This window comes from Euphorbia lathyris, chromosome 10, assembly GCF_963576675.1.
Source record: "Euphorbia lathyris chromosome 10, ddEupLath1.1, whole genome shotgun sequence".
NCBI lineage: Eukaryota > Viridiplantae > Streptophyta > Magnoliopsida > Malpighiales > Euphorbiaceae > Euphorbia > Euphorbia lathyris.
The window spans coordinates 20,940,371-20,949,254 of NC_088919.1; the positions used below are offsets into that span (position 1 = coordinate 20,940,371).

Below are 8,884 nucleotides of genomic sequence, written 5' to 3' on the forward strand. Positions count from 1 at the left end.
AAGTTTGTGAGATCAGCTTTCTGTCGGACAGAAGACATTGTTACATACAAGTCTCAACCGTGATATATCAATCCTAAACATATCACTTGACTTGGGGTGGTTTTAAGTTTATTAGTTTATCATAAAGTTTAGTCTCACTTCATGCTTGTATGAACACTCTATGATCACTTTAAACAAACTTACGGATTTCCTTTTATTAGACTTTATTTAGTTCATAAAAGGGATTGCCTTTATGTAGTTATAAAACATATATCTCATTAAAACAAATGCTATAAAGAACAATTCATTTACATTAAGTTTGTATTCTGAAATAATTGTCTATAGGACACAAAACCCCAACAAAGCTGACCTATACCTGAAAACTGACCTTAGACTTACTCAATTAAACCTTAAAATGTTTAGAGTAAAACTAAGTCAGTAGCTCAGCCCTGACGGGGGAGTTTACTAAGTAAGTAGGTCAACTATCATGGGGGAGCTCAACACTGAGTTCTTCGCTGAATAGTTTTGTCAACATCAAAATGGGGGAGTTTGTTGAAACACCTTTCCACATGATTTTGATTTGACAAAATTATTTAAGTATAATTAAATATTATATAAACACACTAAGTTTAAATGCTTTGATTTCTTACACTAATGTGTTTGTTCAATGTTGAGTTAAATTATTTATAAGACTAAAGATTAAAAGGCCCAAGCCCAAATACGGAAGTCAAAGCCCAAAGTCAAACAGATCAAGACCACTCGGCCCGCGTAACCAAAATGCTGCCATTGTGTAAAGAAACTCAGCTCAACGAAGGAAGGATCGAGAAGATCCACGTAGACAACTTCGGAACGAAGCTGCTGAGTTGATTCGACAAATAGTACAAGACAGCAGCTGAGCAAGAACAACTTCCAGACAAAGTATTTCTACTTTGGGTAAAGTTCAGAAGACACAAAAAGCTGTCTAGTTGACATTACCACAAATGGAGGGACATTCTGCTGGACTGAGCAAAATCTGCTCAACACTGACCAAAGACAGAAGATGCTTGAATCTGATTGGCTGAGAGGACTGAGAAAGACTGAGTGACAATGACAGGAAGCCGTTTCCCTTCAACGGTTATTTTGAAATTCGAAATGATCGATGCCTCAGATGTCTCTATAAATAGAGCCCTCAGATTCCTCATTCCATACAGAACTGAAATTGATCAAGCCATTACGCTGACCAGATTACTACTCAAAGTTCTGTGAGAAAAAGCAAAGCAATCCTTACACCAAATTCATTTCTTTTTGTGTAAAAGTCTAGAGTGATCTTAGAATCATCTAAGGTGTCTTAGCAATTGTTGTTTAGAACAAATCAATTATCATTTCTAAAAAAATAGAAAGGAGAGGCTGAGTACTCGGTTATAGTACTCAGCAAGTAGAATAGAAGTGAGTAGAGGTATAGAGGAAGGTACTCTTGTTATACTCAGCTTCTGATTTGTAAAGGGTTTGTGCTCTACCTTTAAAGAGCTCAGTAGAGGATTCAAAAATCCCGGAAGTGTTCCGGGGACAGGACATAGGCGTAGAGGCCGAACCTGGATAAATCTACTGAGTAATATCTTTCTATCCCTTAAACTCCTTTAATACATTGCTTGCTTAAAAACTGACTTAGTTAAGACTCACGCTGAGTTGTGTGTGTTGAATATCTGAAGTTCAGGAATAGACTCTAAGTGCTATTTCCTAACTCAAGCAAAGAAACTGACTTAGTCACCAGTTGACTAAGCTAGTATTCTGCTATTCACTCAGCACCGTTGTTCTAAATCTTTTCATAAGAAAAAGAAGTCAGCCTTAACGTGAAAAAGTTTAAATAGTTCCTAACCCCCCCCCTTGGAACTATACTTGTAACGTTATAAGGGACCAACATTTTCCACCTCGTCAAGCAATCAAACTCAGAAATGAAGTATCTCGATTTGTACAAGAAGAGGACGAGTCGTTGGCAGAGGCGTGGGAAAGATACAAAGAGCTGTTAAGGAGGGTACCGAATCATGGCATCCCCATGTGGATGCAAGTACAGAACTTTTACAATGGAGTCACTAACATTTATAAAATCCAGATTGAATCCATTGCCAATGGTAACCCAGAAGATCTTGAGCCACAGGCTTTGTACGACCTTATTGAGAAAGTCGTGAGCACAAGCTACAATTGGCATTCCGCTAGAAGTGAAAGCAAAAGTGCAAGAAATGATGATGTTGTGTCCAAGTTAACAACCCAAGTGGAACAACTTGCCAAGCAGCTCAGCAAGATAAACGTATCATCAATTCATAGTGAGCCACCATTTATTGGTGAATGTGATTTTTGCGGAGTGATGCGGATTCCGGAGAATCCTCAATAAGGGATAAGTGTACCCCGTCGTTATCAAGTAATAAATTTCTGGTTTAAGTCCAGGTTATCGTCCACAGGATTTATTTCTGCAAGTATCAAGCTACTCGGTCTCGGATGTTATCTAGGCTTAGGGGGTTTTGAGTTTGGTTTGTTTAATTAATCTACTCCTAGGTTGAATTATGCTAATCCTAATTAAGTTATCTAATTCTAACTAAGTTATCTAATTCTAGCTAAGTTATTCTAAGCCTAACTAAGTTATTCTAAGCCTAACTAAGTTACTTTACCCCTAATTGATCTTTCATTAATGAAACTATTCGAAGGAACATGGTATGAACGATAATAATAAAGATAGATTATCAAGTCTATTGAATAAAGACCTAATAGGAGTCACCTGTATTTCTACTCTTAAGCTATCACCTTGCAAGGGTTTAGAGTCGAGTCTTCCACAAGCGATCCTTGGATGTATCTCCCATTAATCGGGAGTGATAAATTCTCAATCCAATGTATAACTACTCTAACATTACTTCTTGTGACATCCAACCTTTGCAGTTCACACCCCAGAGTCATCTCTGTTAAGGATCGTGGGACCGCAGGATCAAAGTCTCACATTCAGTAATTCAAGATGACTAATTAACATTCTTTTGAGTCTGAGGATTAGTTATACCTAGTAATACCAATGAGATGAACAGTTGACAAAGATGAATCTACCCATCCTGTTATCTCAAATCGGATCCCCAATCCTAATGAACAACGTTTCACCGGATCTATGTAACTGTCCATATATCTACATATATGAAGTTTGTGAGATCAGCTTTCTGTCGGACAGAAGACATTGTTACATACAAGTCTCAACCGTGATATATCAATCCTAAACATATCACTTGACTTGGGGTGGTTTTAAGTTTATTAGTTTATCATAAAGTTTAGTCTCACTTCATGCTTGTATGAACACTCTATGATCACTTTAAACAAACTTACGGATTTCCTTTTATTAGACTTTATTTAGTTCATAAAAGGGATTGCCTTTATGTAGTTATAAAACATATATCTCATTAAAACAAATGCTATAAAGAACAATTCATTTACATTAAGTTTGTATTCTGAAATAATTGTCTATAGGACACAAAACCCCAACAAAGCTGACCTATACCTGAAAACTGACCTTAGACTTACTCAATTAAACCTTAAAATGTTTAGAGTAAAACTAAGTCAGTAGCTCAGCCCTGACGGGGGAGTTTACTAAGTAAGTAGGTCAACTATCATGGGGGAGCTCAACACTGAGTTCTTCGCTGAATAGTTTTGTCAACATCAAAATGGGGGAGTTTGTTGAAACACCTTTCCACATGATTTTGATTTGACAAAATTATTTAAGTATAATTAAATATTATATAAACACACTAAGTTTAAATGCTTTGATTTCTTACACTAATGTGTTTGTTCAATGTTGAGTTAAATTATTTATAAGACTAAAGATTAAAAGGCCCAAGCCCAAATACGGAAGTCAAAGCCCAAAGTCAAACAGATCAAGACCACTCGGCCCGCGTAACCAAAATGCTGCCATTGTGTAAAGAAACTCAGCTCAACGAAGGAAGGATCGAGAAGATCCACGTAGACAACTTCGGAACGAAGCTGCTGAGTTGATTCGACAAATAGTACAAGACAGCAGCTGAGCAAGAACAACTTCCAGACAAAGTATTTCTACTTTGGGTAAAGTTCAGAAGACACAAAAAGCTGTCTAGTTGACATTACCACAAATGGAGGGACATTCTGCTGGACTGAGCAAAATCTGCTCAACACTGACCAAAGACAGAAGATGCTTGAATCTGATTGGCTGAGAGGACTGAGAAAGACTGAGTGACAATGACAGGAAGCCGTTTCCCTTCAACGGTTATTTTGAAATTCGAAATGATCGATGCCTCAGATGTCTCTATAAATAGAGCCCTCAGATTCCTCATTCCATACAGAACTGAAATTGATCAAGCCATTACGCTGACCAGATTACTACTCAAAGTTCTGTGAGAAAAAGCAAAGCAATCCTTACACCAAATTCATTTCTTTTTGTGTAAAAGTCTAGAGTGATCTTAGAATCATCTAAGGTGTCTTAGCAATTGTTGTTTAGAACAAATCAATTATCATTTCTAAAAAAATAGAAAGGAGAGGCTGAGTACTCGGTTATAGTACTCAGCAAGTAGAATAGAAGTGAGTAGAGGTATAGAGGAAGGTACTCTTGTTATACTCAGCTTCTGATTTGTAAAGGGTTTGTGCTCTACCTTTAAAGAGCTCAGTAGAGGATTCAAAAATCCCGGAAGTGTTCCGGGGACAGGACATAGGCGTAGAGGCCGAACCTGGATAAATCTACTGAGTAATATCTTTCTATCCCTTAAACTCCTTTAATACATTGCTTGCTTAAAAACTGACTTAGTTAAGACTCACGCTGAGTTGTGTGTGTTGAATATCTGAAGTTCAGGAATAGACTCTAAGTGCTATTTCCTAACTCAAGCAAAGAAACTGACTTAGTCACCAGTTGACTAAGCTAGTATTCTGCTATTCACTCAGCACCGTTGTTCTAAATCTTTTCATAAGAAAAAGAAGTCAGCCTTAACGTGAAAAAGTTTAAATAGTTCCTAACCCCCCCCCTTGGAACTATACTTGTAACGTTATAAGGGACCAACATTTTCCACCTCGTCAAGCAATCAAACTCAGAAATGAAGTATCTCGATTTGTACAAGAAGAGGACGAGTCGTTGGCAGAGGCGTGGGAAAGATACAAAGAGCTGTTAAGGAGGGTACCGAATCATGGCATCCCCATGTGGATGCAAGTACAGAACTTTTACAATGGAGTCACTAACATTTATAAAATCCAGATTGAATCCATTGCCAATGGTAACCCAGAAGATCTTGAGCCACAGGCTTTGTACGACCTTATTGAGAAAGTCGTGAGCACAAGCTACAATTGGCATTCCGCTAGAAGTGAAAGCAAAAGTGCAAGAAATGATGATGTTGTGTCCAAGTTAACAACCCAAGTGGAACAACTTGCCAAGCAGCTCAGCAAGATAAACGTATCATCAATTCATAGTGAGCCACCATTTATTGGTGAATGTGATTTTTGCGGAGTGATGCGGATTCCGGAGAATCCTCAATAAGGGATAAGTGTACCCCGTCGTTATCAAGTAATAAATTTCTGGTTTAAGTCCAGGTTATCGTCCACAGGATTTATTTCTGCAAGTATCAAGCTACTCGGTCTCGGATGTTATCTAGGCTTAGGGGGTTTTGAGTTTGGTTTGTTTAATTAATCTACTCCTAGGTTGAATTATGCTAATCCTAATTAAGTTATCTAATTCTAACTAAGTTATCTAATTCTAGCTAAGTTATTCTAAGCCTAACTAAGTTATTCTAAGCCTAACTAAGTTACTTTACCCCTAATTGATCTTTCATTAATGAAACTATTCGAAGGAACATGGTATGAACGATAATAATAAAGATAGATTATCAAGTCTATTGAATAAAGACCTAATAGGAGTCACCTGTATTTCTACTCTTAAGCTATCACCTTGCAAGGGTTTAGAGTCGAGTCTTCCACAAGCGATCCTTGGATGTATCTCCCATTAATCGGGAGTGATAAATTCTCAATCCAATGTATAACTACTCTAACATTACTTCTTGTGACATCCAACCTTTGCAGTTCACACCCCAGAGTCATCTCTGTTAAGGATCGTGGGACCGCAGGATCAAAGTCTCACATTCAGTAATTCAAGATGACTAATTAACATTCTTTTGAGTCTGAGGATTAGTTATACCTAGTAATACCAATGAGATGAACAGTTGACAAAGATGAATCTACCCATCCTGTTATCTCAAATCGGATCCCCAATCCTAATGAACAACGTTTCACCGGATCTATGTAACTGTCCATATATCTACATATATGAAGTTTGTGAGATCAGCTTTCTGTCGGACAGAAGACATTGTTACATACAAGTCTCAACCGTGATATATCAATCCTAAACATATCACTTGACTTGGGGTGGTTTTAAGTTTATTAGTTTATCATAAAGTTTAGTCTCACTTCATGCTTGTATGAACACTCTATGATCACTTTAAACAAACTTACGGATTTCCTTTTATTAGACTTTATTTAGTTCATAAAAGGGATTGCCTTTATGTAGTTATAAAACATATATCTCATTAAAACAAATGCTATAAAGAACAATTCATTTACATTAAGTTTGTATTCTGAAATAATTGTCTATAGGACACAAAACCCCAACAAAGCTGACCTATACCTGAAAACTGACCTTAGACTTACTCAATTAAACCTTAAAATGTTTAGAGTAAAACTAAGTCAGTAGCTCAGCCCTGACGGGGGAGTTTACTAAGTAAGTAGGTCAACTATCATGGGGGAGCTCAACACTGAGTTCTTCGCTGAATAGTTTTGTCAACATCAAAATGGGGGAGTTTGTTGAAACACCTTTCCACATGATTTTGATTTGACAAAATTATTTAAGTATAATTAAATATTATATAAACACACTAAGTTTAAATGCTTTGATTTCTTACACTAATGTGTTTGTTCAATGTTGAGTTAAATTATTTATAAGACTAAAGATTAAAAGGCCCAAGCCCAAATACGGAAGTCAAAGCCCAAAGTCAAACAGATCAAGACCACTCGGCCCGCGTAACCAAAATGCTGCCATTGTGTAAAGAAACTCAGCTCAACGAAGGAAGGATCGAGAAGATCCACGTAGACAACTTCGGAACGAAGCTGCTGAGTTGATTCGACAAATAGTACAAGACAGCAGCTGAGCAAGAACAACTTCCAGACAAAGTATTTCTACTTTGGGTAAAGTTCAGAAGACACAAAAAGCTGTCTAGTTGACATTACCACAAATGGAGGGACATTCTGCTGGACTGAGCAAAATCTGCTCAACACTGACCAAAGACAGAAGATGCTTGAATCTGATTGGCTGAGAGGACTGAGAAAGACTGAGTGACAACGACAGGAAGCCGTTTCCCTTCAACGGTTATTTTGAAATTCGAAATGATCGATGCCTCAGATGTCTCTATAAATAGAGCCCTCAGATTCCTCATTCCATACAGAACTGAAATTGATCAAGCCATTACGCTGACCAGATTACTACTCAAAGTTCTGTGAGAAAAAGCAAAGCAATCCTTACACCAAATTCATTTCTTTTTGTGTAAAAGTCTAGAGTGATCTTAGAATCATCTAAGGTGTCTTAGCAATTGTTGTTTAGAACAAATCAATTATCATTTCTAAAAAAATAGAAAGGAGAGGCTGAGTACTCGGTTATAGTACTCAGCAAGTAGAATAGAAGTGAGTAGAGGTATAGAGGAAGGTACTCTTGTTATACTCAGCTTCTGATTTGTAAAGGGTTTGTGCTCTACCTTTAAAGAGCTCAGTAGAGGATTCAAAAATCCCGGAAGTGTTCCGGGGACAGGACATAGGCGTAGAGGCCGAACCTGGATAAATCTACTGAGTAATATCTTTCTATCCCTTAAACTCCTTTAATACATTGCTTGCTTAAAAACTGACTTAGTTAAGACTCACGCTGAGTTGTGTGTGTTGAATATCTGAAGTTCAGGAATAGACTCTAAGTGCTATTTCCTAACTCAAGCAAAGAAACTGACTTAGTCACCAGTTGACTAAGCTAGTATTCTGCTATTCACTCAGCACCGTTGTTCTAAATCTTTTCATAAGAAAAAGAAGTCAGCCTTAACGTGAAAAAGTTTAAATAGTTCCTAACCCCCCCCCCCCTTGGAACTATACTTGTAACGTTATAAGGGACCAACATTTTCCACCTCGTCAAGCAATCAAACTCAGAAATGAAGTATCTCGATTTGTACAAGAAGAGGACGAGTCGTTGGCAGAGGCGTGGGAAAGATACAAAGAGCTGTTAAGGAGGGTACCGAATCATGGCATCCCCATGTGGATGCAAGTACAGAACTTTTACAATGGAGTCACTAACATTTATAAAATCCAGATTGAATCCATTGCCAATGGTAACCCAGAAGATCTTGAGCCACAGGCTTTGTACGACCTTATTGAGAAAGTCGTGAGCACAAGCTACAATTGGCATTCCGCTAGAAGTGAAAGCAAAAGTGCAAGAAATGATGATGTTGTGTCCAAGTTAACAACCCAAGTGGAACAACTTGCCAAGCAGCTCAGCAAGATAAACGTATCATCAATTCATAGTGAGCCACCATTTATTGGTGAATGTGATTTTTGCGGAGTGATGCGGATTCCGGAGAATCCTCAATAAGGGATAAGTGTACCCCGTCGTTATCAAGTAATAAATTTCTGGTTTAAGTCCAGGTTATCGTCCACAGGATTTATTTCTGCAAGTATCAAGCTACTCGGTCTCGGATGTTATCTAGGCTTAGGGGGTTTTGAGTTTGGTTTGTTTAATTAATCTACTCCTAGGTTGAATTATGCTAATCCTAATTAAGTTATCTAATTCTAACTAAGTTATCTAATTCTAGCTAAGTTATTCTAAGCCTAACTAAGTTATTCTAAGCCTAACTAAGTTACT

The 8,884-nt window shown here is 37.6% G+C and overlaps 3 non-coding genes across 3 annotated transcripts; all 3 read right to left on the reverse strand.

Moving 5' to 3' along the window:
* Window positions 1-1,900: 1,900 nt before the first annotated feature.
* On the reverse strand, window positions 1,901-2,007 carry LOC136210190 (small nucleolar RNA R71). The gene has a single exon (XR_010677901.1). It is a non-coding gene; the product is annotated as a small nucleolar RNA R71 (small nucleolar RNA).
* A 3,025-nt stretch (window positions 2,008-5,032) lies between these two features.
* LOC136210191 (small nucleolar RNA R71) lies at window positions 5,033-5,139 on the reverse strand. The gene has a single exon (XR_010677902.1). It is a non-coding gene; the product is annotated as a small nucleolar RNA R71 (small nucleolar RNA).
* Window positions 5,140-8,167: 3,028 nt separating this feature from the next.
* Window positions 8,168-8,274, reverse strand: LOC136210192 (small nucleolar RNA R71). Its single transcript, XR_010677903.1, has one exon. It is a non-coding gene; the product is annotated as a small nucleolar RNA R71 (small nucleolar RNA).
* Window positions 8,275-8,884: the final 610 nt, after the last annotated feature.